The 26,875-nt window shown below is 44.0% G+C and overlaps 1 protein-coding gene across 2 annotated transcripts in view; it reads left to right on the forward strand.

The window, feature by feature from the left end:
* The first annotated feature begins 1,638 nt into the window (after nucleotides 1-1,638).
* TEKT3 (tektin 3) overlaps nucleotides 1,639-26,875 on the forward strand; it is a 52,201-nt gene continuing 26,964 nt past the window's right edge. Inside the window, exon 1 of one of the 2 annotated variants that reach the window (XM_008163837.4) lies at nucleotides 1,639-1,776. The gene's annotated coding sequence lies outside the window, so the exon portion shown is untranslated. Of the gene's footprint in view, nucleotides 1,777-19,733; nucleotides 19,877-26,875 lie in introns of those variants that run through there. The other variant, XM_065563350.1, reaches the window with a different exon arrangement.

Raw genomic sequence — 26,875 nt, forward strand, 5'->3', positions numbered from 1 at the left:
ACTGAAAAAATGGTTTGATGGAAAATTTCCAACCAGCTCCATTCAAAGCTGCTAATGGGAGGGAATGAATAAAACCTATGGCAGCTAATCAAAACAAACAACATAAATATTACTCGACTTCAGTCATTCCTAGCAGCAGAGTTTAATTACCTTGTCCTGCTGTTGGGTCCTAGAATATGCCAGGCATGTCATAACCATCTACTAAACATGGAGCTAACAAGTTAATTTGGTTTATCCAATGGCCAGAATAAAAGCCCTTCAAACTGGGGTCTCCAAGCTGAGGGTTTCTCAACATTCTTCGGCGTCCTTTAAAGGAAGGAAAGTATTCCAGCATTCTGACCAAATCCCCTAAATATCCATTGCTAAACATAGCCCTTCCATATCCCAGCTCAGGATATTGCCATGAGGAAAATGAGTTTGGGGAAATCGCAAGTGCTTTCCATAAATAGCCCAGGTTTAATTGTTAAGAAATGAGTTTCAACCCTGACCCCAGGTGATCACGCCCTAAGCATCCAAATCAATTCTGACTCTTTGCCAAGGGAGGCTATTGTGCGAACATGGGTGTGGCTGCTTTGTCATCTGGACCTTTGCACACTTGGAGCTGCCAAACCATCTCTTGTTTGGCCTGTGACCAAAGTTCCTTCCTGGAGTCTAGAATTTAAGATGCTATTCATTAAAAATCAGCTGCAAAAATCAGCCAGACTGATTGCAAAGATTTCAGGTAGCCTGCCAGCCTCCCATTCGACACACAGTTCATCTTAATTTGATTACATGGAAGGGCTGGGGTAGCAGAACTGTAATTATAATCCATGCACAAATTTGCAGGCTGAGATGTACCTGGGAATGTCCCACACAAACTGTCTGTGCTGCCAGGCAGAAAGAGGAGAGTTAACCCAGGAGAAAATGGCCAGGTGCCAGGAGGATGATATCCCAAAATTGGTGGTTTTGAGGGCTTTTGTGAGTGGTTCTGGTAGTCCAGGGAGTGGAAAGAACTTCCTGCACAGGGGAGCTGGGGTGAGCCATGACTCCAATCTGGATCAATTTCCCCCTCTTTCACTGCTATGAGCCCCACCCTCAGACTAGGAAAGCACACTCCAAACAATACTCCTGCTGGGTGCCAGCTCCTAATCTGACCACTGGACACTTTCCACAGAGAGTGGAAGTGATGAGGCCTTGGGACCGGATGAAAGTCATTCTCTTTGTTCTAAGGCAGGGATAGAGGAGAGCTGTATTTCCATGTCCTGCGACATAGAGTCTTCCTAGATGAGTGAGCATACTGCCACAATGCATTGCCAGCCAGTGCATATAAACACACCTTTGCCAGGAAGAGATCCCACTTCAACTTGAGTCTCCCAGAGAAATGTACTTCCCCCAGGATGCCCCAACTTTCTTCTTTGGCAACTTGCCACGATCTCTTAAACTGTAATTAATTAGCCTAACCTAGAGCATATTTCAGATGTCCTGCCTTTGTTACAAAAGGGCAGTGCAAAGAGAATACAGACCCTGGTCTCAATCCAATGCTATAGGTGGTGCAGCTGTTCCCCTCCCCTGCATCTCCATCATGGGTCACGTTTTGGCCACCCCTGCCCTAGCAGATGCAAACGGACTGGCTCAGGTCAGGAAAGTAGCACTGGGCTTATCTAAGTAAGGTTCCCTTTGGATTGCAGCCAGAGGAAATGACAACGCCTTGGATGAAGGGCTGCAGTTACTTGGATATCAGGGATAATATTGTGTGATCATCTCTTGGAACCGCAAATATTTACCTCAACACATATGGTGAGTCATCCCTGTGTCCTTGTGGTTTATGGCTATGATACTCAAGCTTCATTAGAGTAACTGGTCAGTCAGAGATGAGGCCACCTCAGACCCTGAGTCAGGAAGATGATTAAGAAAGGGCCTAAATTTAAGCCTGAGAGACAAGGTGGGAGGGGCGAAGTAATATCTTTTATTGGATCAACTTCTCTTGGTGAGAGAGATGAGTCTGTGAGCCATCCCATTCACTGTGCCTTCTCGGGGGTTTATCAGTTAGCATGTTACTAGTTAGAAATTTTTCATTGAAACAGTTTTTCGACAAAAATGTCATTTTAATTGAAATCAAAATATTTTTCATTTTGGAAAAAAGAAATGAACTGTTTTAATAAGGTCGAAACACTGCATTCTGAAAGTATTGAAACCAGACGTTTCAACATTACCAAAACTGGGTTTGTTTTTTTCTATAAATATTTTTGGCAGAATTGACATTTATTTATTTTAAATATCTTTGATGTTTTTGGAATGGGACGTTTCAATTTTCCATTTTGAAACAACTTTTTGAAATGCCGTGTGTTGTTTTTTATATAAGTCGTTTTTAAAAGTCTCAATTGGAGCAAACTATTTTGTTTTTGTTGAAATGGAATGTTTTGATCAAAGACATTTTTTTCCCCCAGAATTTTGTTTTGCGGGAAATTTCAGAATTTTTTGTTTTCAGTTGATTTCAGAGTGGGGCAAAAAAGTTGAAAACTGTGGAATTTCCTGTAAGACTGAAATTCTGGTTCCCACCCAGCAACTTTAACTACGTACCTGTATCAGGGTCCCAGCCTATGGCAGTCAGTGATCAGCACCTCTACGACCAGATCTATCCTTAATTTGGTCTGGACCCCAGAGCTAAGGCATGAAAAGGGAAATATTTACTAGTCATCCAAACCAGGCAGAAAAGTTTAAATACTGTATACAGAAGAATCCACTGTAGACTTTATTCCCTCTGCTAGTTACATCAGTGAAGTCTGGTTTAACTTTATACATTAGACTAGAGTGAATGTAATTTTACATACTCAATTTTGTTCTTTTAGGAAGAGATGTTTGACTCTAAAGTGTGTCCATTGCAATAACTGTGAGATATTCGTATCCTTTCCTTTACTGTATATGAACTGCATTCCTGGAGCACCCCAAATACCTACTGAAGCCAGTGGGACAAGGGTGCAGATTCAACTCCTGTGCCCTTGAAAATACAGAGGGTTTTTATTGTTTTCATCCAGAATTGGTCTGAGAGCACATCTTGTGTCAGAGCCAAGTGTTCCTGCTTCCATGGTAACTTCTGTCAACAGGACTGGGGGTAGCCAGGAGTTGGACACACGTTTTTACTGTTTAATGAGCCCTGCGTAAACCTAATCAGGAGCTTAAGTCACAAGACTAAATTCACAGAGGTGCTCGCTCAACTCACTTGAGCAAGAAATATTCACTGCTGGGTGAAATCACTCCCCCCAGGAGCTGGGGCGGGGGTCACAGCCCAGTGCTCCACAGCTGCAACAGCTCATCACCCCTTGCATGGTGCGGGAGGGTCACTGGAGCCTCATAAATGGGGATCACATGGCCATGTCCCTAACCTGCCCCCATTGCTGCCCTCTGTGCTGGCTTATTAAAGAATTTGGGATCCAAGATTACAATATTGCTAAGCACAAGTGTTCAAAAATCACAAGTCAGACCCCAGAATAGACTCATAGACTTAAAAGCCAGAAGGGACCATTGTGATCATCTAGTCTGACCGCCTGCACATTCAGGCCACAGAACCCCGCCCACCCGCTCCTGTAATAGACCCCTATCCTCTGGCTGAGTTACTGAAGTCCTCCAAGCATGGTTTAAAGACTTCAAGTTACAGAGAATCCACCATTTACTCTAGTTTAAACCTGAAAGTGACCCATGCCCCATACTGCAGAGAAACACAAAACAAAACAAAAAAACTAACAACAAAAACCCAGGGTCTCTACCCCTCTGACTTGGGGGGAAATTCCTTCCCAACCCCAAATATGGTGATCAGTTAGACCCTGAACATGTCAGCAAGTCCCACCAGCCTGACACCTGGGAAAGAATTCACTGTAGTAACTCAGAACCCTCCCCATCTAGCATGAGATCAGTTTAAAAATCATGAGATTTCTTTTTTTCGTACTTTTTTGGCCTTGTAATTTGCTTTCCAGTACTTGAGGTTGTAGGGTGTGTGTGTCACATTTTCAACCTTTTCCTGATAACCATGAGGTCTAGAAATTTACTTTTTAAGGAAAGCTGCACTTCTCATGCAGTCACAGGACACCAGGAGCAGGGGCTTTCAGAAATACCTCAAATACTGTGATGCTTGCAATAAAACTGCAAGAGCTGGCGACATTGGCAAATTAATCTTTCTTTCAGTCCACTCTGATGAAACAAGGGCAGTAAGAATTTACAAAGTGTACAGTGCTCACTTTAAATTTATTTTTATTACAAATATTTGCATTGTAAAAAAACAAAAGAAATAGTATATTTCAATTTACCTAGTACAAGTACTGTAGTCAATCTCTTTATCATGAAAGTTGAACTTACAAATGTACATTGTGTACATTATGTATTTATGTACAAATTATGTACAAAAAATAACTGCATTCAAAAATAAAACAATGCAAGACTTTAGAGCCTACAAGTCCACTCAGTCCTACTTCTTGTTCAGCCAATCACTCAGACAAACAAGTTTGGTTGCAATTTGCAGGAGGTAATGCTGCCCACTTCTTGTTTACAATGTCACCTGAAAGTGAGAACAGGCATTCACATGGCACTGTTGGAGCTGGCATTGCGAGATATTTATGTGCCAGATGTGCTAAAGATTCATGTCCCTTCATGCTTCAACCACCATTCCAGAGGACATGTGTCCATACTGATGACAGGTTTTGCTCGATAAGCAGTGCGGACTGATGCATGTTCATTTTCATCATCGGAGTCAGATGTCACCAGCAGAAGGTTGATTTTCTTTTTTGGCCGTTCGGGTTCTGTAGTTTCCGCATCGGAGTGTTGCTCTTTTAAGACATCTGGAAGCATGCTCCACACCTCGTCCCTCTCAGATTTTGGAAGACACTTCTGGTTCTTAAACCTTGGGTTGAGTGCGTAGCTATCCTTAGAAATCTCACATTGGTACATTCTTTGTGTTTTGTCAAAAGTGCTGTGAAAGTGTTCTTAAAACCAACATGTGCTGGGTCATCATCCGAGACTGCTATAACATGAAATATATGGCCGAATGCGGGAAAAAAGGAACAGGAGACATACAATTCTCCCCCAAGGACTTCAGTCACAAATTTAATTAACACATTATTTTTTTAACGAGCATCATCAGCATGGAAGCATGTCTTCTGGAATGGTGGCCGAAGCATGAAGGGGCATGTGAATGTTTAGCATATCTGGCACATAAATACCTTGCAATGCCAGCTACAAAAGTGCCATGTGAACACCTGTTCTCACTTTCAGTTGGGACATTGTAAATAAGAAGCAGTCAGCAATATCTCCCATAAATGTAAACAAACTTGTTTGTCTTAGAGATTGGCTGAACAAGAAATAGAACTGAGCGGACTTGTAGGCTCTAAAGTTTTACATTGTTTTGTTTTTGAGCGCAATTATGTAAAAAAAAATCTACATTTGTAAATTACACTTTCACGATAAAGAGATTGCACTACAGTACTTGTATGAGGTGAATTGAAAAATACTATTTCTTTTGTTTATCATTTTACAGTGTAAAAATTTGTAATGAAAATAATAATATAAAGTCAGCATTGTACACTTTGTATTCTGCCAAGTATCAAAGGGGTAGCCATGTTAGTCTGGATCTGTAAAAAGCGACAAAGAGTCCTGTGGCACCTTATAGACTAACAGAAGTATTGGAGCATAAGCTTTCGTGGGTGAATACCCATGCATGCGTCTGACGAAGTGGGTATTCACCCACGAAAGCTTATGCTCCAATACTTCTGTTAGTCTATAAGGTGCCACAGGAATCTTTGTCGTTTTGTATTCTGTGTTGTAATAGAAATCAATACATTTGAAAATGTAGAAAAACACCCAAAAATACTTTATAAATTTCAATTAGTATTCTATTGTTTAACAGTGCGATTAATCACAATTAATTTTTTTAATTGCAGTTAATTTTTTGAGTTAACTGTGATCAATTGACAGCCCCACTAGACATGCACTCTTTTAACAAATGAAAGCTGAGATTCTCGCCAAATTGCATGAATCGAGAAGCTGGGGGGTTAAGAAAAACATCAAATATCATGAGAGTCACAATAAAATCACAAGAGTTGGCACCAGTTCTGATACCTGAGGGTATCTTCACAGCCAAAAATGACCTGTAAGCAGCAAGTCTCAGAGTCCGGGTCAACTGACTTGGGCTCCCACTGCAGGGCGAAAAATAGCCGTGTAGACATTCGGGCTCGGGCTGGAGCCTGCGCTCTCAAACCTGGCAAGCAGGGAGGGTCTCGGAGCTTGGGCGCCAGTCTGAGTCCAAATGGCTATGCTGCTATTTTTAGCCCCACAGCATGAGCCCAAGTCAGTTGAGCTGAGCTCTGAGACTCACGGCTGTGGGGTTTTGTTTGTTTGTTTTTTTGTGCTGTGTAAATGTACCCTTAGACTCCCTATGGGTATATGGGTGCACTCTTGCAGAACAGACTGCAGGACTAGGGGCCAAGAGTATGACTTCCTGTTGCTTAGAAAACTCTGCAGAGAGCTGCCAGTTACTTAGCAGAGTGGTTCTATCTGCCCTGCTGCAACAGCAAGTATTAAATGCTTGTTAGAAGAAAAATGAGTCTCCTGCTTTTATAGCACAACTTCACAACTGGGACAATTTCTGTGGTCAGGTGTGTTTGCAGGATTTTGGCCTACCACCAGGCAAAACTCACTGTTTGGGGCCAAGTTTCACTTTATATTTTGGGGCTTACTCTAACAAAACTCAAGGTGGGATAGCAAAGCCGCATGAACCAAAGAGTGAAAACTAGTTTGCATTCAGCTTTGCAAAACTCACAGGAGCTGAAATTCACACTCTGGAAAGTGGGACCGATCAATGGGGAAAACGTTAAGATTGATCAAGCTGAAAACTTCAAACCACTTGGAGGTGGGCCAGATCCTGAGCTGTTTCTATGGTCCCCTTGCATTGCTGGAGTGGTGTGTAAAGTCAGATCTGGCCCATTGTCTGCCCTGGTTGTTTGCATACAGGTGAAAAATAAACGGCTTCTAATGACAAGAGAGGAAATGACACTCTTACCTATGTACAACTTCAAACACTCATAAAAACATTAATGACTTGTGTGTATCAGCAAATAAAGTCCAGCCAGGTAGATAAGTTCCATGCATTGCAGCTATTGCTTTCTCCCATATAGGAGCATAAAGGCCTAATTTTCAGATATATAAATGATTAGGGTTACCATACATACGGATTTTCCCGGACATGTCCGGCTTTTTGGGCTTCAAATCCCCATCTGGGGGGAAATCCCAAAAAGCCGGACATGTCTGGGAAAATCGGGACATGCGGGGCCAGCGGTGCCGAGCCGGGGGCCAGGGGCCGGGGGACGGCGATGCCGAGCCGGGGGCCGGGCCCGGCGGGGGCTGGCGGTGCCGAGCCGGGGGCCGGGCCCAGCGGTGCCGAGCCGGGGGGGCCGGCACCCCAGGGCCTGAGCTGACCCAGGCTGGAGACGCTGGGGGGGCCAGACTGGGCCGCGCCTCCTTCCCCCATCCCCCGCCCTTACCTGCTTCAGGCTTCCCGCAAATCAAATGTTCGCGGGAAGCAGGGGAAGGGGCAGAGTTGGGGAGGGGGCGGGGCCCCGTGGAGTGTCCTCTTTTTGGACACTCCAAATATGGTAACCCTATAAATGATCCTTCCACAGTTGGTCAGAGTGACATTGCCAGGATCAAGCCAGAAAATGCTCTGGCTGTAAACCAGCATAGGAAATTCTTAAGCCAGCAAGATCCATAAAACGCTCGCTCCATTATTTTCACAGCTAGCTGTCAAAATGTGCATTGGAAAAGCAGCTCCATGGTTTTGATTTTCTGGAGTAATCCCTAGGAGACAGGGTAATTTCACCTACTGTTGTTTGCATTCAGACCACCCAGAAGGTATAATAAAACTCCCAAATGCAGAGTGCACTTGCAAAGGAAACAGGAACAGAAATGGTATAGTGCAATAAGGAAGCTGTTGGGGTTGCTGTTACGATGCCAGGTACCTCAGAGTGCCTGACACAATAATGAATAAATCCCTCATTATTTTCTTCTCAGTCTGAATCCAAGTTTTTGGTCATCGACGCAATGATACTGGATCTTATCAGTAATTTACTTGCTCCAATAGACTCTGGAAACATATTTTCCCTGGTACAGTATAACATAGTCAGTTGTGTTTCAGATAGATATGCTCCCTGTTATGTTTTCCACACACCAAGAGCAAACGACCTCTCTGGGGAGAACCTGATTGACCTTTAGTTTAGTTTAGTTTAGTTTACTTTAGTTTAGGAGAATAACAAAGCAAGAAAGAACAAAAATAAAGGCTCTTTGAGACAGGGCATAAAGTGTATCTCTGCTGACTGACTGCACCGAACCGAACTCAAAATGGCTGCTTCTCTCTGCTGACAAAAGCGATGTAAAAACTTGGTGCAAAGAAAGCAGAAGGAATACATTGTGGAAAGGTGCCAAAAGCCACACTTTAGCAAAGCGTAGGAGTGTTTGGATCTGCGGCTCTGGTTCAGATCTCTGTCTAGGCTTTGTTCACTCCCGTTAAAGTCAATGTGTTGTCTGTGTAAGGATTGCACAGATTGACCCGGCAGAGCTGTAAGAACATTATAAACTGTAGCATATTATTATTATTATTTACTAATTGCCATGGTGCCTCTTACAGAGGCATCCAGGCTCCTGAGAAACAGACATGAAGAAACCAAGGACCCAGCACTAGGTTTGTCTCATGCCTGTAGAATTCTGTGGTGCTTTTTTATAGACACTTCACTTTGAATCCACATTTACTTTGCGCCAGCCGGACAGTCTCTTTATAAGGCATCGTTGCTGATTGCTTTGAGCTGCTGTATCCTCCCAGATGTTCCCACTAAAAACTCTTACGTGAAAAACCTTCTCTGGAGCTTTCCTGACTGCATGTCCCCACTATTCCTCCCCTGGGACCTGCAGACAACTGGACTAGTGACTGCCCCAGGCCTCTTCCTTTCAAGGATACTTTCCTTGTGTGTTTAAACAGATCAGCCAAATAACACTGTGGGTGGGTGGGACTCCACACCTGAGATATATTCCTCTGTTTCTCTCCTCTCTGTGAGTGGAAGGTATAAAGAGCTACAGTACCCTTATTTATATGACACAGCTGTGTTGCTTTCTAGTGTAATGGCCAACAAGCACTGCCATTAAAACCACACTAGCAGTCAGGGTCAGTGCTGTGCAAGGCTGCAATATTCTTTGCATGGGGTGAATCATTTGTGTTTGATTTTGGATTTGATGCCGCAAACCCTGTTACTCACACAAGTAGCCCTTACTCACATGAGCAGTCACAGGCTGCACAAATGAGTAAGGGTTTGCAGGATGGCTCTCTGCAGCCCTGATTGTACAAACTGGGTGGACTCCGGTGGAGGGGACCTATGACTGTTGCTGGGTCTCCTTAATGATGCAGCAGTCTGAATGCAAGCCTGGAAGTTCACAGTAATCCATGCAAGGCCAGGAGCAGTGGCATAAAGTCCGCTCTGGTCCCTGGTGGGTCCCCAAGCTTTCTGGTAGTGCAGTGTCATTGGATTCTTAGGGACTGCAGGACTAGAAGGATGACAGTGTGCGCACTCTAGTGTCTGTTCCCATCCTGGCTCTTTCAGTCTCCAGCCCTCTCTGTTTGCCCAGTTTTCTAGGGGGTGGACTGGCATCACACATTTAGCTGAGCCCCCGCCCCTTTCACTTGGGAAGGTGAGATCTGTGTGCAGAAAGTCTCCTCCATGTGTGACCCTATGGGGGCAAGATCTAGGCCACTGTCATTATTTATTATCTCATAGTGCCCAGGTGTGCTAGGCCTTTCCTGGAAAACTGGGCTCTGCCCCAGAGAGCTTGCAGTCTTTCTGGAGGGCTCCATGAGTCAGAAGATAAATCAGGTGCTATAAAGGGCAGCATGGTCTAGTGGGTTCCACTGCAGACTGGGTTCTATTCTTGGCTGTGCCACTGACCTCCTACTTCCCCTTTCTCTGCCTCTGTTTTCCCTCCCACACCTTGTCTGTCTAGTCTGTAATCTCTCCAGAGCAGAGATTGTCTCTCGCCATGTGTTTGCCCAGCAATGGGGCCCTTCTATCCTGGCTGGGGCCTCTACATGCTGCTGCTATTTAAATAATAGAAAATACCAATCAATCAGTCCAATTCTATGGCCTTTTTGGTGGTTGGGCCCCTCTCCTGTGCCTGCCACATAGGTACTAATTGTAATGTGGAGATTTGTGCACTAAGCCACTACACAGCCTTCGTTGCAACTTTCGGTCACTACTGGATTCAGATGAGTATTGTGGAGGTTTTGGGGATCTATTCCCAATTCCCTGGGCTGGTGCTTTGAGGTTTCCAATTTCTACTCCTCTTCTCTGGAGCTAGATCTATTAGTGACTAGGTACTGTCACTCCTGGCACCTCATGAAATTGCAACTGTAAACAAACGATGGGAAAATGTAAATGTTCTTGGGTGTACCTCTCAGCTCTTAAGTATCAGAGGGGTAGCCGTGTTAGTCTGGATCTGTAAAAAGCAACAGAGGGTCCTGTGGCACCTTTAAGACTAACAGATGTATTGGAGCATAAGCTTTCGTGGGTGAATGCCCACTTCGTCGGATGCATGTAATGGAAATTTCCAGGGGCTGGTATAAATATGCTGGCAAGAATCAGTCTGGAGATAACGAGGTTAGTTCAATCAGGGAGGGTGAGGTGCTCTGCTAGCAGTTGAAGTGTGAACACCAAGGGAGGAGAAATTGCTTCTGTAGTTGGCTAGCCATTCACAGTCTTTGTTCAATCCTGATCTGATGGTGTCAAATTTGCAAATGAACTGAAGCTCAGCAGTTTCTCTTTGGAGTCTGGTCCTGAAGTTTTTTTGCTGTAAGATGGCTACCTTTACATCTGCTATTGTGTGGCCAGGGAGGTTGAAGTGTTCTCCTACAGCAATGGCAATATACAAAAACCTGTAGGAGATCTCAGGTGAGTTTGCAGGGCTGGCAGTTAGAAAACAACAGCTGAGCATGTTTGCTAGAGTCGCTCAGAGACAATAAGCACGAAACTCCACAATGCCGTTTGCGTAAGCAGTGTCCAGAGTAGCACTGGGCATTAGGCCCTCTAAGCTGGTGGTATCAGACATTTGGTTTCACAGGCACCAAACATTTGCAAAGAAGAACCCTAATGCCCGTTATATAAGAAACCCCAGTTTCAGTGGCTCCTAGTCCTATATTTGCCTCTGATTGCACAGAACCCAGCCCTGCACTCAAGGCACATACTGTAGAGTTCAGTTAGTTAACTTCTGATTAGGGAACAAGTCCCAGCTTGTGAACCCTGGGCTAAGTGGCAGGATCGCTGCAGGCCTTCTGTGTAATGCTGCGAACAGAGACAATTAGAGTGCCTTGGCGAACACTGAGCTCAGCGGTTAAGGATACATCAATAAAACGTCGGCTGTGACATTTAACCGGCAGCCTGCCCATGCTGCCTAGAGCCCACGTCCTTTACCTGGGCAGTATGCATGGGGAATAGGAGTTGCAATGCTGGGGGAGTTTAGGGAGTGTGCAAGTCTTTGTTGCTGCGCCCATATACATAGACTGTGTGCAGGGGTGGGGGCTCCATGGGGCTGAAGGATGGGGAAAGGAATCCTCCCCCCGAGGCTGCAGAGCAACAACAGCTCCCCCATGCCTGCCTGAGCTTCCTCAGAGCTGCACAGGGTAGAACTGGCTAGTGAATACATAGAGAGGCACACTGCTCCTCTGCCACCCTGTCCCCCAAAGCCTCCCCCTCCCATGCTAGGATCCAGGGAGTGCTGTGTGTGTCCTCTATAGTGCTCAGGGGACGCAGGCTGCCTGCCTGTGCTCCTGGCCCCTAGGTACTGGAAGGACACCAGTTGTTCTGAGAATCAGGCCTTCCACATAAACCAGGGTGGGCAAGGTGAGCCCCTGGCTGCTGTAGACTAAAGTAACTACTTGATCCTTCAGCCAGTAGCTAGGCACGAGTGTGTAGTTCGCACAAGTTGATAATTGCGCTCCAGGGGATGATTTCTCCTATCCCTGGAGGAACTTCAGTTATCTCCTGGCTTGATCTGCTTTTGTGTCATTATATAGCTCGTTACAATGGTGTACCAAGAAACCCCGGTGAGCTGAGATTGGCTGAGGCCTGTACGCAGAGGTCTCAGCCTTCCATCGAAACAGTGAACGAATATTATGGTGCTTCAACTCCATGTGCAGCCACATGTGGAAAGAGGCAGGGCAGAGAGCACAGGTCCCTGCTGAGTGGTCGCAGAAAAGAGCAGTGGGGACCAGTGAAAGAGTCAGGTTCCAGCACCCTGTGGTCTCTGATAGAATCAGGCATGTGGTATATTAACATTGCCAAGGTGTCACAGGGCTGGCCCTTAAGGGAGTCAGCTGCCCAACCTACCTGTGAGAGGCTCCACTGAAGGGAATGAGCCAACCAGGCCCACCTGGGGATATGTAACTCCCTCGGTAGCTGGAAGGCAGTTAAGTAAGGCGCACCTGGGCCTAGTAAAAGGCTGAGGATTGCTCAGTTGAGAGGGAGCTCTGGAGGAGAAAGGAAGTGCCAGGGGCGGGGAGGGGAGTGTGACATTGCACCCCATAACGCTTTATGGAAATATGCTTATGAATGTAAATATGACATAACTGGAGTATGTTTTATGCTACATATGCCATGTAACATATCTCTGCAAAGGTTATGATCTACTGAATATATTCATCCTATTTGTATGCATGTATCATTTTTGTATTTGAAGTTATGAATATTGGCTGTGTATTGATTTGAAGTAGTCTTAGTAAGGCATTTGGTCAGCTTCTTTAGAAAGGAATTTGCAAGTTAAGTGTCCAATCAAGAAACACTTAACGGACAATGGGTCTTGGAAGACTCCAATCCACATAAGAAGTCTACCTGAGGACGTTCAAGGTAGCATGTGAACAATGGCTGCCACCTGTACATTCTGAGTCATGCATGGAAATGTGACTTGCCCATGTGACTCCAAAACTCCATCTTGTAGCTGGGATTCTACACAGGGGGAGGGAGAGGGACCACCCACAAGAGAAAGTCTATTTAAGCCCCTGGAGACCCCTCCATTTTGTCTTCAGCTGGCTCAAGAGATAGCCTCTCCTCCCCCAAAGGATACCTGAAAGAAACTGGAACAAAGGACACTAACCACAGGGGTATGCGTGATTGCTGGACTCAGACTAGAAGGAGGCTAGTCTGTAAAAGAAACTTACTGGAACATCTCTGAGGGTGAGATTTCATCAGTAATCACTTTCTTACTGTATTAGGTTTAGACTTGTGTGTTTTATTTATTTTGCTTGGTAATTCACTTTGCTCTGTCTGTTATTACTTAAAACAACTTAAATCGTACTTTTGGTATTTAATAAAATAACTTTTTACTTATTAATTAACCCAGAGTAAGTATTAATACCCGGGGGTGGGTGGGAGGCAAACAGCTGTGCATATCTCTCTATCAGTGTTATAGAGGGTGAACAATTTATGAGTTTACCCTGTATACATTTTATACAGGGTAAAATGGATTTATTTGGGGTTTGGCCCCCATTGGGAACTGGGTATCTGGGTGTTGGAGACAAGAGCACTTCTTAAGCTGTTTTCAGTTAAGCCTGCAGCTTTTAGGGGATGTTGTTCAGACCTGGGTCTGGGTTTGTAGCAGGCTAGCGTGTCTGGCTCAAGCAGGCCAGGTTCTGGAGTCCCAAGCTGGCAGGGAAAACAGCTCAGGGGTAGTCTCAGCACATCAGATGGAAGTCCCAAAGGGGGTTTCTGTGATCCAACCCATCACAAGGAGCTCCTAGGCAGCCTGAACTGAGCAAAAGCTCTCTGTGAAAATCCCAGTCATAGGTTCAAACTCCTGAAAGCTCTTTTTGGAGGAGAAACCTGTTTGGTGTTGAGTGCTCCGAGCCAAAAGATCCTTTGCTGCCAAGCTACATGCTCTGAACACCTTCCTAAATTACTTTGGTCATCTTGCCAGTTTTTGTAGAATCTTTCATCTCTCCACGGCATGCCAGGACTAACCTTCCTCTGGAGACAGTTCAGCGGCCAGTCAGAACACACCTTCCAGCTAAACTGTTTGAAAAAGACTTGTCATTTGCAAGGGAATAAAGCTGTTGATCCAACTCTGTTTTTCATTTTTCTTTTACAGACACCATGTATTCTAGGAGGTTAAGTGGACCGCAATGTACTGAGGATAAAAATTTCATGTAATATGAGATTAAGTACCAGGCACAATATTTCTGTGAAGAAATCTTGATGATAGTGCTGAAGGGATGTGGCAGGAAGGGCAATGCTGAAAAGAAATGTTACAGTCTTTTGGCTGATCACAGCTTGGATGTATATATGATGAAGGGAACTAACAGTGACAGAAGAGAAGATATTTTTAATTAGGGGATTGGCTCTACTGCATTTGAGATCCAGTATTTAGATTTGAAAAATAAAATCAATATGCTTTACCGAATCTAATAAGAATAGAAATATTTTAAGTATTTAATTTAATTTTAAATGAAAGTACTTTGGGCTTTTAAAAAAATGTAAACATCCGCCTGTAATCTTTACAACCCACACAACAGCTGAGCATTCATGAGAACTCCAACATGAAACTGACTAAATATTAAAGATGAGCTGAGTCGATTGCCTCTCGACTGGGAGCCAAATTTCCCCAAAGTGTGTTTGTGGGTTTCTGGTTTGGCCCATTACAGCAAAAAAGGCCAGTGACAAAGTCTGGATCTGGATCCAAACTTTCCAAAAGGTCAAGACTTTTCAGAACTAGGGTTTGGGTCAGGCCCAGGTGTGCCAGAAAAAGGGTGGGATTGGCCAGGCTATTTTCATCATCCAGTTTGGATGAAATCCAAAAAGTAATCAAAAGCATATAGAGGTTTTACTTAATAAGTGGAGTTGTTACTAGCATCACATATTAGGGTGGTTTTTATGCAATTTGTATGCAGATTACATCCCTTTACCAAGGCAGTTACTAAATGTTGCAACACACGGAGTTAAGACAAAAGCTTGCTCTTATCTATGTTATCTGAGAAATACGTGGAATGACTGGCTCCTCTTTTCTATGAATAACTCTTTTGCTGGTAAGCTCCTTGGGGCAGGGTTGAGTGCCAAGCAGAGACTGGATGCTATTTGAAAATAAATAATAGTCATAAGCTCTACATGTGTTTCAGGCGTGTGTATTTGTGACAGGCCAGCACGGACCATTTATCTAAGACCTTCTAAATTCTGGGTGGTTCAGATAAATAGAACCATATCTCAATTGTTCGTGGGCTTGGTTACACCCAGATATGAGGCCTCTGGGGCAGGGCCTCCATGGAGCAAATCCAGCTAGTGGTGGAGAAGACCTTCTTTGGGATTGTTGGGGGTGTCCTTATGGCCCCCCCACCCATCCAGCAGTGCACTCGTGAGTGGTTATCATGTACCCCCTCGTTTATAGAGAGGCATGTAAATGATAGTTGGGTTCTGTTTCTGGTTTTGCCACTGAGCTGCTGTGTGACCTGGTGCAGATCAGTTTCCCTTTTCTTCCTCTCCTGCCCTTTGGCTGTCTTGTCTACATAGATTGTAAGCGCTGTAGGGCAGGTACCGTTTCTCACTAAATGTCTGTACAGCACTCAGTACAATGGGAGTCCCGATCCCAGGTCAGGTCAGGTCTCCAAGTGCTACTGGAATACAAATAATAATGACACAAAATATCCGGAGACATTCTACTAAAAATATCAATGAATTTATAACAACATGCTCCCAAAATGTCCAACAAGCCACGTTCTTTCAGGGCAGCAATGAAGAGACAAGGGGGGTTCTGTGCCTGTGTATGGATCGAGAGAGTCCTCACTCTGTCATTAATCTTTAATACCATTGAGAATACTGTTTATGTTCCTATGGAAAGATCACCTTGGCCATTTGTATGCTATTCAGTGCTGACAAATGAGGAGGGATATTTTCTTTTCTTTTTTAAAACAACTTCCACGGAGGGTTGTCTTTTATTACTTTGTTTTTTTCCAGCCGTGCTTTGTGGGTACTTGCCATGACGGCACTCCACTCACCTCTGGGTGTTTGCAGAGGAGACCAAAGCTGAGATGTAGAAAGAATGATCCTTTGTTGTCCGGTAGCCTGAATGTGTTGTGCGGGGAGGAGAGAGGGATACGCTCCCGCCCTCCAACCAAAACTCCTGCCAAGGTGATAAAGATTTAACAATAACCAGTCATAACATAACTGTTCCTGGCTGCTGTGTCAAAATTTGCTGCAAGCGAATAAACACTGACCTAGCAAAAGACTGGCAGACTTCAAGATGGTCTTCAGGGTGTGCTAATTACTTCCACATGTGGCTCAGAACTGATGAGAAGTAGATGCAGCCTGATGAAGCCATCAAGGCCCCAGCCCACCTAAGCACTCAAGCGCATGCATAACACGAATCCACTGATTAATCCCATGTCTATGGAGCAAAGCATTTAAGCATGTGCTTAACTTGAAGCTCATGGTCACAGGATGGCTTGTCCTTGGAGAACCTGGGGCTAAGGCAGCCCTGCTTGCAAGATGAGCCCAGCTGAGAGGAAGCTGGTAATTCAAATATAATAAAAGACAGCCGGATGCTGTGGGGAGGAGTGGCTGGGAAAAGACAAAACCAGCAAGCTGCTGGAGGTAGAAGGCCTGCTGGCAAGCCAGGGGATCCCAGGAAACAGGATGCTGTGTGGAGCTAGAACTGCCGAAAGGCTCCATGTTTGGTTTGGAGTTTTGTTTTTGACATGCTTTGTTGTCAGCCTGAAGAGTGAAATAAGGAATTTGGGGGTGAGACAGGGACTGCTGAGAAGGGGACTGCTCCTAAAAGGGTGCTCCCTGGTGAAAGGGAACTAGAGGTGGGTGGTGGTGGCTACTATGGTACTACAATTGTGTTAAAATCTCACTGGAGTAAATGGGGCTGCTTGCCCACCTACCTCTGAAGGTGAAGTATGTGCTTAAATGCTTTAAGTGGGAGATTTCCAAGAGAATATTAAGCAACTTCCCTTCCCCCAACTAGGGTGACCAGATGTCCCAATTTTATAGGGACAGTCCCAATTTTTGGGTCTTTTTCTGATATAGGCTCCTATTACCCCCCCCCCCCCCGTCCCGATTTTTCACATTTGCTGTCTGGTCACCCCACCCCCAACTGTTGCATTTCACCAGTGCATTCTGCTGGAATCCTCCTTTGGCAGACCTCCACCTCCGGAGACAAGGCACTTAAAACCTTACTCCTTTGACAAAGGGCGGGGGTTGCAAGGGAAAGCTAGTTGCAGGCTCAATTGTGAGTGGCTTCACTATCATAGCTTCGCAGAAAATAGCTAATGTGAAGAGGGCCCCTAAGATGCAATTCAATGGTATTATGCCATGCTCTGGAAAGTTGGGACCTTTGGCTCTCCATGCCCTTTGTGATTCTAATGACAGATCTCTAAGGGCCTGATCCAGCTGCCAATGAATTCAATTGGAGTCTTTTTATGGACTTTATTGGGCTTTAGATCAGGCCATAAATATGGTGTGCTTTAGCACATATATTCGTGATACTTATGGTCGGGAATCTAAGCCAAATGATACCTCCTATCCCTGCTCATATGATTCCAGTTATTATAAAACCTAAACATAGTTTATGCCATGGCTTTTTGCAGTGGTCTGGTTCCATATGAAGCCACATACACAATATAATAATCTCATGCTTTAAATGACCTATTCTGTTAATATTATCATTTCTTTCTATGCTGAAGTATAAACCTTTTATATGGCTATAAATCTGGGTGTATGTGACTCCAAATGCTGATATATTTTTTGTTTCTCCAGTTTTATGCTCTTAATACAATGTATGCTGTTTTCAACTTCATGTGAACAGCCCATTTGCCAGTTTGATGCACTTTGAGCACATCTTTCTTGCAACACTGGATACTGCAATCAGATAATCTAATTCCCAGAACAGGATCCAGACTCCATTGCTTTAAGCCTGTTGTAGTTTATAGATGCTATGAGAAGACTTTGATTCAACTAATTGGTTTCTATTTTCTACTCTAACCAGAGTAGAGCTTATTGATGGTAAGATTTGACTTGTGGTCTCGAAATAGATCAGACAGGGAAGAGTCTCTCATAGTAACAGATTGAGATTAAATATATCACAATGAGCAATAGTTTCTACTCAAATTATTTATTTAGTGGCTTTAAAAAAAGTCCTAGAGGAGAATTTTGAAATGTGTCCAGAGGCTTTAGGAGCACAAGTCCCACAAATCCCACTGAAGGTCAATGGGGACATTATTTTTTTAAAGAAAAGTACAGTTCTTGACACATGTTGTGATCACACAAGTTAACTGCATCTTAACTATGTGAAAATGCAATACACTTCCCTTTGAGAGAAATGAAAGGCTGCGGTTTGGTGACTCATGGTGAGAGGATGGATTTGAAATGATTTATTCATGTCACATTTCTTGTGTGGTTTAAAAAAAAAAAAACATCCCTCAGTTGCATACTACTAAGTTCCTAAGACCAAATTATCTATCTAATAATCACCTCATTTTCAGAGGCGCTGAGCGCCCACAACTCCATCTGAGTTCAATGGGAACTGCAGACTTAGGGTGACCAGACAGCAAATGTGAAAAATCGGGACAGGGGGTGGGGAGTAATAGGAGCCTATATAAGAAAAAGACCCCCAAATCGGGACTGTCCCTATAAAATCAGGACATCTGGTCACCATACTGCAGATGCTCAGCACCTTTTGAAATTGATATCCTTATGGGACCAGATTTCAAGAACTCAGCACCGTTAGAAGCATCTCCTTTGGGGCCATATTTACCAGGCGTGCTCAGCGCCCAGCTCTCGTCACTTTATTTTGGTGTGTAAATGAGTGCTGGGCTTACATGGATGCTGGACATCTACCAGGTGTCTCAGGGCAAGTCTACACTAGACATGGTACGTCAGTGCAGCTGTGTCACTGCAGCTGCGCTGCTGTAGCACATCTGGTGAAGACGCTCTATGCTGACAGGACAGTGGTGAAGTTGCATTGCTCAGAGGGATGTCCTTCTCACACCCCGGGGCAACGTAAGTTAGACAGACTTAAGTGGTGGTGTAGCCCTGCCCTTGCTGTGTAGTTGGTGAAGATCTTCTCTCCAGTGCTGGTTTGTGTGTGGAGAAGCTTTACCTACTGAAGCTAAATGCCCACACAATGGGTCACAGTAATGTAACTAAATCAGTTTCTAAACCCATCGAATTAAATTGGTACAACTGTCTCATGTGGACGAGGCCTCAGCTATTAGACTGAGGCCTCAGTCATGGGCAGCATGGACCTGCTCCACCAGAAGCAGCTTTGGAGAGGAGGGGGGTTATGCCAGGAAGGGTGCAGCTTATGTCCCCCTTTGCGCCAGTCCCAGTGAGTGGGAGGAGAGAGCCGAGGCTCAGCCCATTCCTCTCCCCTCTGTATACTCCCTGCCCACTGACTGTAAGCTGGGGGCCAACTGAAGAGCAGTGGCTGCCCTCCACACCATACCTGGATCCGAGAGCTGGGTAGGTTGAACATGGGGCTATTTCCCTGCTTTGCCAACTAAAACTGTGATAAATGAAGGGGGCGGGGGGGGGGGGGGGAGTAGCTCTCCTTTATGGACACCGAGTTAGCTGTAAAATCCTTCTTGGTAGCTGTTCTCTGCTTGCTTTACCTGTAAAGGGTTAAAAAAAAGTCCCCCAGGTAAAGAAAAAGACACTTGACCAACAGAGCCAATGGGAAGGCTAGAACTTTTTAAAATGGGGAAGGAAGCTTTCTCTTTGTGTCTGTGGTTGCTCTCTCTGGGCTGAAGAGACAGGGCAGCAGGAATGCTGGGTAAAGTTGGAACCAGAAATGAAAATCATCAGATCATATCTCCAACTACTTTTAACAACCCAAATATGTAAGTAAATTAGGAATGTTTAGAAAAATGTGACTAGATTGATTTCTGCTTATTTTTGAAGGCTCTGAGCTAACCCCAGGTGCTTTTGTTTGCTTGTAACCTTTAAGCTGAACCCCCAAGAAAGATATTTTGGGCGCTTAATTTTTGGAATTGCTCTTTTAAAATATAGCAAAAGCTTAAAATCCAGATGTCTTTTCTTTCTTTGTTTTTAATAAAATTTACCCTTTTTAAAAAACAGGATTTGGATTGTTGTGTCCTAGGAGGTTTATGCCTGTGCAGTTTGATTAGCTGGTGGCAACAGCTAATTTCCTTTGTTTTCTTGTCAGCTCTTTCCCGGAGGGTGTGTGTGAAAGGGCTTGAGGGTACCCCACAGGGAGGAATTTCCACATGCTCCTTCTTGGGTCAAAGGGTTGTTGTTTTTTTTGCATTTAGGTGGTGGCAGTGTTTACCAAGCCAAGGTCAGAGAAAAGCTGTAACCTTGGGAGTTTAATACAAGCCTGGAGGGCAAGTATTACTTTTTAAAATTCTTGCAGGCCCCCACCTTCTGTACTCGAAGTGCCAGAGTGGGGATTCAGCCTTGACAAAGACTGAGGCACAATCTGGTTCTCAGGATTCACTCAGGCCTCTTTGGAAACGAATGCGACTTTTGCCTGAGTAAGAACCGCAGCATTTCACCCTCTGTGAATCACTCTTCTGTCTACAGTGAGAGCAAAGTCATATTTCTCTAAAGCTGAAAGTCACTCCTGTCAGTGCAGGAAAACAGATGGTTGGGGGGGGGGTTAATATACATATAGTGAGATGATTAAAATTCCAGAGCTGCAAAGACATCTGAGGCCATGAAGCAATCTACTTGAATGTGAACTTTGGCGAGGAACCCAGATTTCTGTAGAAACAATCACTCATGCAAAATAAAAACTCACATCTACACATACAGCTAGATAGGGAATGAGAGAGACAAGGCGGGTGAGGTAATCTTTTATTGGACTAACTTCTGTTGGTGAAAGAAAAATGCTTTTGCGCTTACTCAGAACTCTTCTCAAGTCTGGGAAAAGTACTCAGAGGGTCACAGCGATATACAAGGTGGAACAGGTTGTTTTAGCGTAAGTAGTTAATCTGTTCCACTACGTATCTAGCTGTGATGCTGAATACGTTTCTCGGACCTGAAGAGCACTGTGTAAACTCAAACTTCTTTCACCAACAGAAGTTAGTCCAATAAAAGAGATTACCTCACCCACCTTGTTTCTCTCTCTAATCCCTACAACACTGCAACCACATAAGTAGCTACGAGACCGGAGCAAAATATTTGGCAGGGCTACTAATGCCATTCAAGCAAGTGGAATATAGAAGGTTGACGTTCCCTCCTACTTAAGGGGATGGGGCGAGGGGGATAGTTCCATAACATCATCTCACTAACAGAGCATTTCTGTTTATGGCTTTTGTGTTTGGAATTTAAGGTCAGATGGGGACTAGATGTAGTGAAATGACTGGAGTCTAATGCTCCGCTGTCTTTCACCCTCTGTTGTCTTTCCCACCTGTGAGAGGTGCGGGCTATGTGCTAGCAGCCTGATTTGGTAGCATTTTATGACCATTTTGCAGGGCCATAGATGACAAGGCTCAGTCTTTTTCTATTCTAAAACTGAATATGTAAAAGTGGCACCTTCTCACCAAGTTTTTGTACATGTGCTGGGTGAGGTCTGCTTATGCCAGTGGAAGACATCAGTCTTTGCCACTTGACTACCAGTGCAGCCAACCTTTTCAGCCATTAATTGTTAATTAAGTTCCAGTTGGAGGCTAGATTCTGCTCTGTTATTCCTCATGGAAAGAAGTGTTGGAAAGATGTAACACAGGGCATAATTGGAAGACAATGGCTTGTATAGGGGTAGCAGAGGGCAGAATTTGGCCTGCAGAAGCTGAGAGATTCCAGGCTGAGTTTGTAGAGTTGGCAATCAGACAAACCATTTTCTGAGCTGGTTACATCTGGTATCTATTGAGGGACTGGGCCTAGGGCTAGTGTGTTTTTGTTTTTGTTTAGTTTTGTTTTTTTTAAAGTGTGTGTGTGTGTGTGGGGGGGGGGTACATGATAAATGTCATGAAATTCCTTTTTTGGGGGGATGCAAACTTTCAATGGTTATCCTCTTACCCCAGATCAATTGGTATCCCAGATCTCACACAAGAGATGATGTCTGTAGCCAATTCTGTAATAAACTAACTCAAGGTTTATTATCTAGGAAAAAGAAATTAGTTATTTATAGGTCCAAGCAAGTATGTAACACAAATGAGTTGTAAATTCTAAGGGCTGGTCTACACTTGGGGGGAAGGGGGTCGATCTAAGATGAGCAACTTCAGCTATGTGAATAGCGTAGCTGAAGTCGAAGTATCTTAGATCGACTTACGTGAGGTCCACACGGCGCGGGATCGACGTCCGCGGCTCCCCCGTCGACTCCGCTACCGCCGCTCGCTCCGGTGGAGTTCCGGAGTCAATGGGGAGCACGTTCGGGGATCGATATATCACGTCTTAACGAGACGCGATATACCGATCCCCGATAAATCGATCGCTACCTGCCGATACGGCGGGTAGTGAAGACATACCCTACGAGTGACAGTGTTGTAGTGATCAGTCAATTCAAAAGGTCATTCAGGGGAAACCCAGGGATAACCCTGGGGGAATCTCTCACTTCACTTTAGAGTCTCTGGCCCTGACAGGTCAAACAGCAGAGAGATGAAACATTTTGTTGTGATCCTGCTTCCTTTTACGTTTGGCCTTCCAATCCGTGGCAGGAGCTCTCTTGCATGTAGCATTTGCAAGGTGTGATAGGGCCTTGCACTAATCCTTTGTATTGCGACATTTTTTTAATGTCTCGTTTTAATCTTTATAGCCTTCCTGAATGGGCGAGGGAGGCAATTTCTTTGCCTGCGTTCACAAGCTCAGAGCAACCATTTAAAAAGTTATAAAGCAAAACTTACATACTGTATCATCTTATAGCATGGGATATAGACATTACAAGTGAGATTAATGCATGCAGCAACTTACAAGCATTTCATAGAGTCTAAATACAAAATACATTCTTATAAGACTAATACCTGTTTTGAACAAAACTAACATACAGGTGAGCTGCTTTGGCTGCCAGCTATGAGTTTGTTAGTTCTTTAGCTAATGCCTGTGGCCTTGGCCAGAGCTGGCAGCCCCCCACCCTCACCACCCCATCTTTGTCCCTAGTCAGTTCCAATTTTTCCCCTGTTGGCTCCTTACCTGTCTTTCATCCTATTTAGGCAATCTGTATTACATTAGCCTCAGTATTACATACCTGCTTGGATAAAACTGAAGCAACAATGCCATCCTCTCTCTTAAACTGATATTTTCTTGGTAAAGATGGAAACTTTTCAAAGAAAATAGCAATTGCCGTAAGTGCAGTGATTTTGTACTAGGCACGCTGGGACTGAAGGACAAATACATTACCCTCACTTCTTTTATTTTTTTTATGTCACTGTGTTGCCTTGAGTCTCTGCTAGGCCCACCGTCATGCAGGGAGCTGGCTTTGAGAATTTCCAGAGACATTAATAAAAAAGTGGGGCACAACAGGGTAGTTCAGAAGCTTTTTCACACCCTGCTTACTAAACACAAAGCCCCAAAAGACCTGCAAAGGCCACTGCATGGTATAGCAGACAGGAAGCATCTTTGCTGGCTGTGCCAAGGTTCATTGCCTGACTGTGTTGCTGTGAGGAAAGCCTATTTTATGGTGTTATTATCAGAGACTCCTTGAGGAATTACAAATTTGCAGACAGTGCAATTTCTTCATGGTTTGGAAGAATGATGGCGGTGCAGGGGCGGAGACTCTGTGAAAAAGATTTGGGATCATGGTGGATAAGCAGCGGACCATAAAGTCCCAGTGTGGTGCTGTGGCCAAAAGGGCTAATGCAATCCTTGGATGCATGAACAGAGGAATCTCAAGTAGGAGTATTTTATTTTAGGTTATTTTACCTCTGTATTTGGCACCAGTGCAACCGCTCTCATGTACTGTGTCCAGTTCTGGTGTCCATGATTCAAGAAGGATGTTGATAAGTTGGAGAGGGTTCAGAAAAGAGCCATGAGAATGGTTAAAGGACTAGAAAACCTGCCTTACCTTGATAGACTCAAGGAACTCAAATATATTTAGCTTAACAAAGAAGGTTAAGGGGTGACTTGATTGCAGTCTATAAGTACCTACATGGGGATACTTGTAGTACCTACATTTAGATTTTAGAGGGTTTTTTTTTTAATGTTTTAAAAAATAAAATGGTAAGAAATGTTGAAATGAAAAGTCCTTTGGAATAAAAACCAAAATGTTTCATTTAAAAAACAATAAAATGAATCCTTCTGTCTTTTTCAGATTTTTATTTTTTCATCATGAAGATTTCAGCAAAACTGACACAAATTTGCAAAACATTTCAGTGTTGCAGAATCTGCGTTCCTCCCCCCACCCGCCCCCCCCCCAAAAAGGTTTGGCTGAAAAACTTTGCCTAGCTCTATTGCCAACCCCACGCATTTAAAAATCCTCAATCAGATCCAAAATCATGTGATTGGCTTAAAACTCCTGAGATTCTTTTTAAATAAATATTGGGCTATTTTATTTGCCTTCTGGCTTCTGAGCTTTTCAGATGCACTCACTTCACATTCTCGGGTTTTTCTTAGAAACCTTGAGGGCTATTATCTTACTTTTTTTTAAAAAATGAAAGCTGAGATTCTCACTTAATCCCATGACTCCAGGAGCTGGGGCATTAAGAAAAACACCAAGTACTCTCTAATATCGTGAAAATGGCAACGTTGCTCCGGAGTTTGCCATGGATGTGTTGCCCTGCATGAGATTTTGCTCAGGAGGGCAGTATGTTGGCAAATGGGACTCCATTGGCTCATGGGGGGAGGGATAGCTCAGTGGTTTGAGCATTGGCCTGCTAAACCCAGAGTTGTGAGTTCAATCCTTGAGGGGGCCACTTAGGGATGTGGGGCAAAAATCAGTACTTGGTCCTGCTAGTGAAGGCAGGGGGCTGGACTCTATGACCTTTCAAGGTCCCTTTCAGTTCTAGGAGATAGGATATCTTTATTTATTTATTATATTTAAGAGGTGAGGAGGGTCTGCTTTAATATACTAGATTTTCAATCAGAGCTGGAGGGTGGAGGTCTGGGATGGCCTTTATTTAACAATATAGGTGGTGCCCTTTTCTGCTGATGTATATTGATGTGCCCTAGGTCTTAGAAGTTTTACAATTGTCTAATAAATTTTACTCATGCACAGGAAACCTAGTAAAACCCTGGAAAATCTAGCCAGACAGCACCTGACTCTTGATCAGCACTGTGTCTCTGGACTGCGGTTGCACGTATAGCTCTCCCCTAAAAGCCAGCCTTGGTTTCATCCATAAATAACATAAATAAAATCCTGAAGCCGTTTTTTATTTTAAAGAAGCCCTGGAATACAGAGCGGCACACAGTGTCTAAAGATTTCTGGTCTCCTGTTTGGCAGCAGGAGACATGCCACACACTTCTAACCAGCTGAGGAGAGAGACTAGAGGCAATTGACAAGGCAGCAAGGACAACAAAAGGATAGTGTTAAAAATGACACTTAGCATCTCACAATCTCTCCAAAGAAACTTCATTACATGAACTTTCTTTCCCCTCTAATTACTAAGTAAGGCGTCATGTGACCAAGCCTGGTCTCATTCTACTAATTCACACAATCAGCTTTGTAGAAGAAGGATGGTCTAGTGTTTAGGTCACTAGTCTAGGGCTAGCCACACACTTGCTGTGTGACCTTGGGCAAGTCACTTAGACTCTCTGTGCCTAGGTTCCCATCTGTAAAATGGGGATAATAGCACTTGCCTACCTCACAGGGGTACTGGGAGGCTAAATATGTTAAAGTTGGTGATGTGCATGGAGATCTACTGAAGAATGGTGCTATATAAATGTTACTTATTTGAAGAGCTTAAGTCAGTCTGTGAGAGAGGGTTTTAATATGTCGGTCAAGCAGAACATTAATCCCACCCAGCAGAATTTGTGTCCTTGGTCGAGACAATAATCTCCAGGAATGGTATACAACACTACAGTCAATGTAATGCTATTGTAAAAGTCAGTGTCTTGGGCCCATACTATAAATGATGTAGTACTTTTTGGGAAAGGCTGTCTTCAATCCCTGGGAAGACGATAGCTTTATAAACAGAGAGACTATAGATTTGTGACAGAAGATTTTTATTAGGACTGACAGATCATTGGTAGTGTAGGAAGAAATGCAATTTTCAAGCCTAGTTACTTAAACTTATACATCTAAATCCATATTTAGAAACCTAAGTAAAAGTGGGCTAAGCACCCACAGCTCCCCATAAATGCTTAACATCAGCCTTTATTTATTCCACGATCAAATGGAATAGATTTTGGAACAAGTTAGATTCTCAGGTATGTGCCTAATCTTTGTATGCAGTTAGCATGTTTGTGAATGGCAATAGTTGATTGTGAGGATTTACTTGCACTATTACCATGATTGTATTCACAATTCTGGACCCCGATCCCACAAACACTTAGGCACCTGAGTAACTTGATGTATGTGAATAGCCACTTTTAATGCAACATGAGTATTGGTACCCGATCAGGGCTGAAGCATGCAATTGCATGCTTTACTTGTATGAAAAATCTGGCCCAAGAATCGTAGAGCTTTCAAATCTGATTAGAGGTCTACAATTCTCCATATCTTCCACAGCCTTAGGGCTTGAAATGCTAGTGGCACAAGATAGCTCGGTAGTGCTTCAGTGTAGACACTATCTGCACCGACAGGAGTAGATAATCCACCTCCCTGAGAGGTGGTAGCTAGGTTGACGGAAGAATTCTTCACTCCGGTATTTTTCACACCCCTGTGTAGCTGGGTCGATCTAACTTTTTTGTGTAGGCCAGGCCTTAATGCGGTTATGTGTGTCACTAACTCTTCACTTAAAAATATGCTAACATTACATAGCACGTGTGCTTTCTTTACAAGGTCG

This window comes from Chrysemys picta, chromosome 12, assembly GCF_011386835.1.
Source record: "Chrysemys picta bellii isolate R12L10 chromosome 12, ASM1138683v2, whole genome shotgun sequence".
Taxonomy (NCBI): Eukaryota; Metazoa; Chordata; order Testudines; family Emydidae; genus Chrysemys; species Chrysemys picta.